Source organism: Jaculus jaculus, chromosome 1 (assembly GCF_020740685.1).
Source record: "Jaculus jaculus isolate mJacJac1 chromosome 1, mJacJac1.mat.Y.cur, whole genome shotgun sequence".
Taxonomy (NCBI): Eukaryota; Metazoa; Chordata; class Mammalia; order Rodentia; family Dipodidae; genus Jaculus; species Jaculus jaculus.
The window spans coordinates 252,858,690-252,870,960 of record NC_059102.1 but is presented as its reverse complement, the minus strand read 5'-3'; positions in this window follow the sequence as shown (position 1 = coordinate 252,870,960).

The following is a 12,271-nucleotide window of genomic DNA, read 5'->3' as shown; positions in this document are numbered from 1 at the left end:
TTGATTCCCCAATACCCATGTAAGTCAAGATGAAAAAGTTGGTGCATGCATGTGGAGTACATTTACAGTGGCTGGAAACCGAGGCACACATTCTCTCTGTCCCCCTCTCTCTCACACATCAATAACTTTTTTTAAATAAATAAAGACTGGGACAGTCTATGGTTTAAATTCTCACACTAACAAATTCCATAAGTGGATATGATATTTGGTGAGCAAAAGTAAAAGTATAAACATAGGTAGTGCATTGAAGGTATAGATTTTCCTATTAATATGTATTAGACTGAAAACAAGGTTAGTCAGAAAATGTTTGAAACACCAATATTTTATTTTTTCTTACATGAAATTATTCATATAAAGCGGGAGACCTAATCTCTGTAAGTATAACAAATTGCTTTTAAGATACTTTTATGGGGAAGGATTACTAGGTATCATGATTCCTTCTTCAGAAAACTGTATTTGAGTCCTGGATATGTCAGCTATAAGCTCAGCTCTGTGTCCTATTACTTCTATGTTCAAACCATATAACATTGTGAGAGACACAAGTCCTATGATTCACATCTGTAGTTGGGAGAAACCTAATAACCACCTTTTCAGATTGTAATAAATAAGAAATGAGATCAATGGTAATGTGCTTGGTGAGTGGTGTGCCATAGAAATGTGAAAGTTAATCACAAAAAAAAAAGGTTTTGGATTGCATCTTACATATATATTTTATTTCTACACTGTGAAAATAATTCTAGCCATGTATGTATGAAAAGACTTTCCTAGAGTTGGGATGCCTTGAATTTTAATTTCCGGTATTCTAATCCTTTCCATGTATCATAGACTAAAGATTATTTATTATATTCCAAAGTAAAGATTTTTTTCCAACTAGTGTCACCAAATACTTACCTTAGAATTATAATTTATTAATCACTTATAGCCCCAAATCTTAGAGGTACATGGCAATATTTCTATTTCTAACTTTCCACTAAATACTGAATTCCTAAGAAAATGAACATCATACAACAAAAACAAAATAAAGTCAAAAACTGTTTCAAAGTGATCATTAATATTGTCAGTGTGATTGGGCTGAAAAAAAGAATAGGAGAATAGCAAGGTGCACTTCTTGGTGTGCCTATGAGTATACTTCCAGAGTGGATTTGATCATTAGATTCTTCTATGACTGACTCATTCCTTGATGGACTCATAATGCCATAAGACATAGGTAACAAATGTGAATTGACTAACATTCTTAAATTGATTGTCTTGCTTTGTGTCATTTGATCTAAGACTGTAGTGATGGTCACCTGATACCCGATAGAGAAGCCTTTGCTTTATTCTCTCAGTACCTAATCAATGTCATCTTATGTTTCTCACCAAAGGATTCTGGCCTCTGTGCAACCACAACTATTAAAGGAGATGATTTTCTTCACACCGGTGAAACTCCTAGATATTAGAATCCCTTTCAACGTCCCTGACCAATGTTTCTTCTAACTCTTCTTCCCCAAGTTTATGGCCTGCTCTTCCCTAATAACTGTAGTTCCTGCACATTTCAACCTTTGCCACAAATAATTTACTACTACTAAAATGACAGCTCCTTTTTTTACATCCTGCCAAGAAGTTCCAATAGATAACATTATACATTCAAATCATCTCTATGTAGAGTTTAGCTACAACAGGAAACATATGGAATTTGGGGCCTTGGAGAATCATGATTTTATTAATATTCTGAATATTTGTGAAAGCAGACAGAAAAATAAACACAGCTTTGGTAAATCAGTCACCACAGAAACAATTGCTGCTTTCATTTATCTATTTTTATAGGGTATATTTCAGTTTTATTCAAAGATACATATATTTATTGCAAAACCTGGCTTTGCATTCATTTGCACAGATGGCATAAACTTCCCATTCCATCCTGCTGCTAGTCACTAGATGACTAAAATATGCTCATATATAATGATTTAAATAGAAAATAATTAAATTTGATTCCTAAGTGTTATTTTGCAGATTAATAAAACTTTACATATACCCGATAGTTTCCTTTTGGAATTTGTTTAGAGGCTTGTGCTATTTTAACTTATGTGTGTGTTCCCATTTATTTGTTAAATTAGAAAGAATTTGTATGAGGACAAGAGGCAAAAATCATTCCCAGAGTTGGTTATTGGAGATCCTTTGTATGGAGTTCTCTGGCAATTACTGCATAATTGAAACATTCCCTTGAGGTGGAAGCAGACAAGTTCATGAGACTTAGGAAGGAAACAAGTCTTAGAAAGAAAAAGGTTAAAATATCTACAAGAGCCCTACCCAAAGTGACAGATGCAGAAAATACCTGCTGGAGATAGTATTTCTGACCAGTCTAGCAACCCACAAGTGTTATAGAGATCACCAAGATGTATGTTTCGTGAGTTGTTTCCTATGCTGACATGGAATTTTCAGTCATGCAACTGCCTTTGAATCAACCCTACTTCTGTAAGTAACCTCATGTCACTTGCACTCACCAAATTGGACTTGGGTATAATGATTTCTTTGGTCTGTATGTAGATACTCTGCTTTGGGAGAAGAGATGTTTGCTCACTTCCCCTACAACAAGTTAACAGCTCTTAAGGTCTGCTTGGGACAATATTCAAATAGTATCAAATGATACCTCACATCATATAAAGGGGCTATCTAATCATATTACTTTGTGATTAACAGGGTATTTTTCTTCCAATTTCTCACCCAGAACACTGGTAGATAGACTTAAAGGATACAGTTTCAAATCATGAAGAACAACTGTTTCCCCACAACACAAATTAGCAACTTGAACTATTAGAAGCTTCTGGCATCCAAAGGAACAGCAGGCTAAGTTTTTGAGTTAATAAGATGTAGAGTTGGAAGAAATTTTCTTAGTTAACCTCTAGCCTCATTTCCAGAAGACAAAGCCCAGTTGTATTCATGAGTCAACCAGAACTGCTCCAATCCAGCAAGAGAGGAGGAGGAAACACAGGCTCTAATGCTATAAATTTCTGCTCCCATCCTTGCGTTCTCAAAAATGTTGAATCTAGTAAAGAGGCAAAAGCCAATTAATATCTTTTGTTTTGGCTTTGCTTCACTTTGAGATCCGAGGAATAGCATATTATCAAGCTGGTTGTTTGCATTAGATTTAAGTAATTATTCTGTGGTCCATTATAGAACAGAGTGGATACTTCATAAGACTACCAAGAAGAAGGACTAGAAATAATATAGTTTTTTGAGAAACTACAACCAACTTACTGACCAGTGAGATAAGATATCTATCTTAGCATCTCAGAAAGACTTATACATTCATCACATATCCAAGGTGCCTAAACATGAGAACAGAGAACTACCTATTGGTCTGAATACTTTCAGCCTGGAGATGAATGTTGATAGTAGTTATTCTGGGAAATGATTAATTAAATCCCTTTCCTGGAACTTCCATTAATATCAACAAGGTATGACAAAGATATTGACATAGTGAGAAAACTGCTTTAATCAAGAGTTTTGTTGACAAAACTAAATTGTCTAGACCATTAAAAACTATACACAACTATTCACATCTTCTCATTCTCATTTAAGTTGCATACAACACATTTCTCTTTTTCATTTTTGCTCTCTATCTCTCTCAATGTGCAACATTTAAGCGGAGAAAACAAAGTGAATTTGTCATTAAATATGAATGAGGAATGGATCAAAAATGTACTGGACACAGACAACTTCTTTCTCCTTCTCTCTCTATCTCTCCATTTCCATCTTTCCACATACACAGAGATGGAGAACTCTATAAAACATTCACAGACACTTACTAATAATAGTACTCAATGGAGCAACAGAGGATTACACTCACTGATTGTCTGTGCACCATGTACAAGATGCCATACTAGTATCATCTCATGTCCTCAAAAAGTCTTTTAAGGGCTGGAGAGATTGCCCAGAAGTTAAGACATTTGCCTGTGAAGCCAAAGGACTCAGGATTGATTCTGCAGAACCCATGCAAAATAGATACAATAGGTGCACATGCATCTGGAAGTTCATTTACACTGGCTAAAGGCCCTGGTGTGTCCATTCTCTTTCCTCTCTCTCTCTCCTCCTCTCTCTCTCTCTGTCCCTCTTTCTTTCTCTCAAATAAATAAATAAAGTTGAAAACAAAGCTTTTATAAATTTTATTGTTCCTGTTTCACAGCAGAGAAAACTGTAAAAAATTTAAATGACTTACTTACAAAATATGCACTTGTAGAAAAGCAAAGTTGATGGGGCTGGGGAATGGCTCAGTGGTTAAAGGCAATTGTTTGCAAATTTTTGTAAACATAGTAACACATGTGTCTATGCACATTCATTTGCAATGGTAGGGAAACCTCTCTCTTGAACACACACACACACAGACACACACACACACATTTTTTTTAATTCAAAGTTGAGAACATTCAATTTTTCTTATTTGAAAACCCTTCCTGTTGCTATATCAGTGTCTGTCTTCCTATTTTTTGAGCCCAGAGAAAATTGTAGTCATGTCTTTCAACTCCTCTCTATGCCTAAGCATCTGTGACACTGCTACATTGGAAACTATGATTCATAGAACGTTGTCTTCCCAGCCCCACAGAGATCCCCATTGTATGCCCGCGTACTTGCTCTGTGAACACTTGCATGTGGCTTTGCTGGGGCAGGAACTTTGCTAGAGTCAGTCTTCTCTGCTTTCACCAGCACCTGGGAGTTTATTATAAGTACGTGGAATAAGTGAACATAAATGTTTCCAAAAAGTACATAAAAATAAAATTAGAAGACTGCAAAATGCTTAGTATTTTCCTTGCTTAAATTATTGTGCATAGTTAATGATATATTCTGTATCTCTCTGTTTGACAAAATTGCCAAGAAGCACCATTTCATATTTATTTATAGCTGTAGACATTCTTACATAGTCTTTTCATGAATCCATGTTTCTATTCTTCAGATTTTTCTTTTATTTCTTCTTTACAGTATCTAGAATTTGATGGCTTAAAGGTTTCATAAGATGTGAGGAAATATGTTGTGATGCAGGAAATTTTAGAAGTGTACACTGCATCCAATGAGAACACTGGAGGCCTCTACTGATTTTAAAAATTTGGCAAATACTATTTGGGATATATAATTAGAGAACTAAGTCTTGAACTACAGGAAATAATCAAAGAGTGTTAACACAGGAAGTAACCCTTTTTTAAGACCAGCATATTTAAAGGATTTTGTTAAAGGTCATTTAAAATCAGTGTTACATATAAACTCCATATTTAAGAAATTGTCTGTGGATTTGCTCTGGCATATTTTATATTTGTCATGTGATACATCTGACTGAAATGGGTGTGTATTACAAATGAAAAGTTGTGTTTGAACCTACTAAGTTTCAAGCAGAAAATACTTGTGCAGGTGCTTGTTTTTCCAGGAGGGATAGATGAAAAGGAATTCTGTACTACGTGAAAGCCTACTGTGGAGCCAGTACGGTGACACATGTGACATCTTCACCACCCACTGGCTGTGAAACTTCCACCAGAGGTTTGAAACTCTGTGCCTTTTTCGTCACGGATTATGTGATCATTATAAGCTGAGCAGGTATGCTGTAAGTATTTTGTATAACATCACAAGTAAACATTTAAAACACATTTATATAAGGTATGTTGAATTAATAGTATCCTTACTGTAACAATAATTACTATTGATTACTTTTCTTTTATTCAACTAGGGTTACACATATGATTTGCTTTAAAAATTGAATAAAAAATCAGATGTCTGTGTCTCTTCCAAGAAATCACCTGAGCAGCATTCCTGCAGAAGGAATAAAAAATTTCTGTTTCCAAAACGTCACAGAAGGAATATATGGCTGAGGTTTTACAAGTGAGCAGCCCTTAAAATTGTTTTATGTAGAAAGGTCCATGTGCAAATTATAAAATGGGAGTGTCCCCAAGTTCTTCTGAAAAGTATTTCCCTACTACTGTTTAAGATAGATTGATTAAATGATAGGTAACAGGGTTAGAGTGATAGCTATAATTTCTAAGAGCTTCCCACATGTCTGAGTTATGCATAGATAACTCATTCTGTTTATGCAATAAGGCACCACAATGAAGGAACAGTGAACTATAGAACCAAAGATGTTGGCTTGGCTATTCTAAAGTAACTGCTTCTAGGCAGTAAAGGCGGAGCTTTATATGTTAGCATTCTGTTTTCCTCTATGCTACTGTTGTAACCCGATGTGATCACAATTTGAAAAGCATTTGCAGTTGTGAAACACTGAGGGGAATGGGACACTCTCTAGTAACTTCCCCTTGAATGATGTTTGATGTCCAGGTCATGGCTTTACTTATTTATTTTGGAGGTATGTTCTCACTCTAGCCCATGCTGACCAATAATTTACTATGTAGTCACAGTCTGGCCTCAAACTCATAGTGATCCTGCGACCTCTGCCTCCTGAGTGCTGGGTTTAACAGCGTGTACGATGACACCTAGCTCTTAATGTTGTTGTTGTTGATGTTGTTTACTTATTTGTTTGTTTGATTTTTAGTTGGCAACTTAGAGGAACACCCAGTTTGCTGCCTTGAGCCTAAACATGAGCCATTGCTACTAAAGCATCCTGGGAGCTCTCTGGTTGTTTGGGCATTAGATCTGTGATGGAAACATCTTTGCTCCTCCCGTGTGTTATTCTACTCCATTGACCTGTTTCTGTGTGAATTTCAGATGCAGGACCATTGGGACTGAAATCTAATTGATTTCCATGGAAAATATGAAAAGGAAGAGGCAAATGTAACTAGTTGCCCATTCAGTATGACATGAAATGGAGAAAAGAAACCTGTGAGTAATGAAGGAAAACTCCTCAGAGCCTCAGCTCCTGTTTTCTGGGAGAAAGCAGGAGAGTCCTCGAGCGCGTGCTGACAAGCCTGTGGCAAGCACAAGAACTAAGTGAGAAGTGGAAATAAAAAGCCCTGTACAAAGTCGTTAAAAAATCAAGCCTGATGAATTATTCATTTAATAGCTTCAAAGTTGAAGTTCGAGAAATGTAAATAAAACACACACACACACACAGAATTTTCTCCTTTCTGAAATGATTTTATCATCATGAACTAAATGTGAGGAGCACTTAAAGTGTCTAACTGCATTGTATATTTTATGTAAATTAAGAATATTGAACAAATTCCCCATTTGGAACAATAGAAATAGAAAATATACCTTTCTTAATGATCAATGCCTCTGAGAAAAATGAATTATTTTTATTTCCCCATTATCTTTTATTACCATTATTATACACTATAAAATATCAACCTTCAAGGTATTCAAAGGAAATGTGATGTATTTTTTTCTGATTCATGAGCCTGTACTTTATACCCTTCAGCATGACTGTGACCTTCTCCACATCCCTAAATACACTTCCTAGCCTAACTCTGCTCTACTAGAAGGTGGCCTGGTGATAGGCCGAGCATTATATATTAAGGCAAATGTAGTTCTTGGAGTCCAATGTTCTGTGTTCAAATACTGATTCTGCATTCAAATGTTCAACTTCATATAAGTTAACAATAATGACTATCGAAAAGTTTCATATAGATTAAGGGAGATCAAATAAACATACATCAAAGATATGAATGGTCCCTGGTATTAGTAAATGAAATGAATGCTTATGAAATTTTGCCAATGACTAACTTCATTCTAAGATCTTGAATTCACAGCAATAACTTTTCCTCAGAACTTAACATTTATCAACCATATGCTTTTGTGCATCATAGAAAGCCAGACAACCAATGTCACTGTTCTGAAAATGTGACAGACACTTAGGTTGGCAACATTCCAAAACATATTCCTAGAGACCATGTCAATTGTGTCATCCATACTGGCATCTGGATTTAGCATGAGACCAGAGATACCGATATTTGCAACTGAGTGTTCTAAAACCTAAGCCTGATAGAAAAAGAATATTAGTTAATAGTTTGTTTGCAGTATCATTCCAGATTATAGGTAGGAGGATTTATAATTGCGAGCAAGCAAGAAAGAAAACTATCCAATTACTATGTGTCATTCATAAATCATCTCAACTTTAAAGAGTCCTGGTGCCATTTCAGACAAGCTAACTACTTGGCACCAAAAAAGAAAAAAAGAAAAAAGCAGACATGGGCATTTGTTTATGATATGCCATTCTCCATTGGCCAAGGAAGCTCCAAAACCTTAACCACCATGTGATTCTGAGTCATGCCAGCATAAATGTCACCCAAGTTCACTTGACATTCCGTACCGTGGTGTCAAAGTCCCTGCATGGAAGAACAAATCCACTGGCATCGGTCATGAACAAAACTGTGCCCTGGCAGAACTGATGAACTTGCATGTAAATGGTTGCCACAAAAGTAGCTTTACTTGAGTGCATTTATCAGTAAGGTCAGCTTCTTACACAGAGTACTTTGGGATTGCCATTTTTTCACATGACTGATCATTGGAGGCTTAATGGGACAAGTTGCTAAGTCCATTGCTACAAAGAGTGTTGAGATAATAATTGAAATTCATCACCTTCCTACATGTCCCCTAATTAGGTAAGTTTTATGAAATTATAACAAATGAGGTAAAGTGGAGGAATGGTCAAAGAAGCTAACCCTACTTTTATAATGCTTGCTTAAATTATGTGTTCTAGGTGCTGTCGTCATGCTCCATTAACAAATGAAAGAAGTGTTAGTTCAGCAGTTATCTTATGGTAGGCTGTAGTATGGAAACCATGCAGGGGCTCCTTGCTGAGATGATGCTTGACTGATACTTTCAAAGACAAGTTCTTTATTTACTTGGCAGACAGACAGAGAGAACGAGAGGGGGTAGATAGAGAGAGAGCAGGTATACCAGAGCCTTCAGCCACAACAAATGAACTCCAAATGCATGTGCTGTCACCTTGTGCATCTGGTTTTATGTGGGTACTGTGGGATCAAACTTGGTTCCGTTGGCTGTGCAGGCAAGTGCCTTAACTACTAAGCAATCTCTTCAGTCCAGTTTCGTGATTCTTGAAGGTGGCCTTGCATACGAGAAGATGGATCACACCAGTGACCTGTCATTGCAGTTCTATTGTTGTACATATGGTGACAAGAAATTTGCTCTCATGGCCTGAGAAAATGCAAACAGAACACCATGGAAACAGATCAGGAACTCTGAAATATTTGAATGGTGATTCTGAAGTGAAATACAAGCCTGAAAGGTGAACCTTCCCATAAACAGTCGCTGTCCACAAACAATAGAATTCCACAGCCGCTAACCTGCCAACTTCTGGTCTACTTGAGGGCTCAGTACTATGCATTTCGTGATAGGCTTGGGGAGTTCAGAATAAGTAGTCCAAACTTTGTCCCATTTTAAAGTTTCACCTGACCAGATTGACCCATCCATTCATGAACCATTGAACAATATGAGTGTGGCTGAAGCAAAAATACTGAATAAATCCATTGATTCACATATCCATTTATTATCTGACTCCTTTCTGTTCAGGGGATGCTCCCAGAAGGCATCAAGGTGACATGCAAACATTTTCAGGCTCTTAATCCAATCACAGGCTTCTTTTACAGACTCTCATTGGAATCTTCCAGTCTTGCTCTTTCTGTCTTCTCCTTATGGACTGATTATTCTGTGGGCTGTTTGTCTCTGTTTACTTAAGGACACTGGCCCCCGGGTACAAGGTGAATGACTAAGTAAACAGCTTGAGCCTCCTTTCATATGGAGGATCTTCATCACTGCTCTTGACAAAACACCCCTTATGTTTCTTAGTAAGGGAATGGTCCAGTAGGACTTTCATCAGCACATTGTATAAAACTGATTGCCATGGTCAAAGGTTTTCCTCTTTTATATGGCCATAAAAGCAAGAAAACACCAAACTAAGATGAGACATTTATTGACAGAGTATGTAAGTTCCACAGAAACTGTTGATGAGACATAGATACATGATGTAGGATTATGGGCCATATATACATAAAATTTATCAGTGCCTTTAAAAGACACTTGACCTCATCTGTATATAACATTTCTATTGTTTGCCCTGGTAGGTGAAAGCTGTGCCAGTGTTATGTGTGCGACAAAAAGTGAAGGGAGCTGTGTTCATATTGTCACTCCGTGCCCCATGCCACCAGGCACTGTTTCTCAAACTTTATTTTTATTTATTTATTTTTCTTTCTCAAACTTTATAAAAAAAACAGATGTTTTCAACAATCTGGAGAGGTTTAAGCTCAAAGATAAACCTTCTCCAGGACCAATTGCACTGAGATTTTAATGGGTACTTTCCAAAGACTCCACAAGTGATTTTATCCAGCCTGAATAATTCTAGCTTCACTGAATGTGCCAGGTCACATGGTGATGAAGCTCCCATCCCCATCTGGCTGTGCTAAAGGCTCTTTCCTTCCTTAGGCCATACTCAAGCTCAATGAAATTCTGGGTCATAAGCCAGAGTGTTGAAAGTGAGTTTGCCCTGAATTCCTGTGTCTTGGTGTCAGAAAAATCCCAAAGCAGAAGATACAAGGTAGCTGATAGAGATCCTGGGGAGTTATTTCTGGGATTTTTTTTTTTTTTTTTTTAGCCCAGTGGTTAATTCAGGATTGACTCATTAATATTTGGTGCCAAGATGATAGGAACTGGGATATTACAGATAGATGTCCATTGTAATATGACATGGAAGCTATAGTTTTATTTGATTTAATTAAGTACCTTTATTTTAAACTGATACACTTCTAATCTTTTAAAAATATTTTTATTTATTTATTTGACAGAGAAAGAGAGATAAAGAGAGACAGAGAGAGAGAGAGAGAGAGAGAGGAGAGAGAGAGAGAGAGAGAGAGAGAGAGAGAGAGAGAGAGAGCACACCCAGGGCCTCTAGCCACTGCAAATAAGCTCCAGAAGCATGCACCCCCTTGTGCATCTGGCTAACATGGGTCCTGGGGGAATTGAACCTGGGTCCTTTAGCTTAGCAGTCAAATGCCTTTACTAAGCCATCCTTACAGCCCCATTTCTATTCTTTTAAAATCAAAAAGACATTTCATATCTGTTAATTTTGAAAAAGAACAAAACATAATTATTTCACCAATTGTATAATTATTTTTCTATTTCATACAGAAATATACAAGCACACATAAAAACATTATCTACTAATATTTTAAAAAAATACATGAGTAAGGAGTGAATTTTCATGGAATAATTTAAATCCTTAATTTCATTGATTGGATGCCCTTGAGTATGTATAAACAACGAACTTTTGAGTTTTAATTCCTTTTGTGCAAAATACATATGATAAAATACATTCCATTTTATTGTAAATAATAGGAGGGAACAAACATATACATCCATACATATACTAACAGCAGAAACTTCCCACAAAAGCTTTGAGAAATCTGTGCGTGCATTAACATTGGATGTAAAATGTATGTGCATTAGTATAAAAATACTGATCTAACCCATCCGTTGGCTTCCATTTCAATGAGCAGGAGAGAGATTGCTCAGCTACTCCAGTGTCCTTCCTCCTTTGTTGTTTTCTTTCTTTCATGCATTTGCCCATCTTCTGCAGCATACTAAAAGTTTAGAAACTCTAATTTCTCTCCCACTTTCCATCCACCAGGAAAATTTATGCATATTCCATTTTCCTTTTAATGTTTATTTATTTATTGCCTATAGTTATATGGTTTGCAAATAGAAAGGTTGGCATTTCAAAAGAAAATTATAAATTTCCAGTGAGGGAGAGAGAGAAAGGAGAGTTTAACTGTGCTTTATTTTTATGAGACAAAGGTAGCTGTTGAGTTGCAACAAAGGATAAATGTTTAAGAGGTATCATTTCCTTGCCTGTGGGTGTGAAATACCTCAGGAAAGCAAAGTTGATTCAAAACTTTTAAAATTCCAGGACAGTTACAGTTTGCAAAATTGTCTCTCAGATTTTCCATCTGAACTAATAATCAGACTTCCAGGAATACTTTTCCTAGGTTAGTCTTCATAGCAACATTGAATATTGCAGATGAAAAATGTATTTGCAGAACAATCAAAATGATAATTTTTTTCAATATCCTTCTTGAAGCTGCCTTTGCCACAGATGATGATAGTTTCTATAAACTGTATTGTGCCAAGCCTCTATAATTCTAGAATGGAAACAGGATTCATTTCTACAGCCATTTATAACCTTTGTTCTCTTTGTGTTCCTGAATATCCAAGTCCGTGTTGTATTCCAGTGATGTACCTAAATCTCTGAGAAGGAACTAAAATGTATACATTTAAGTTTTGTAATATGTATTTGACATGACAATGCAAATTTTAAAGCAATACTATAAACCAGGACTATGAA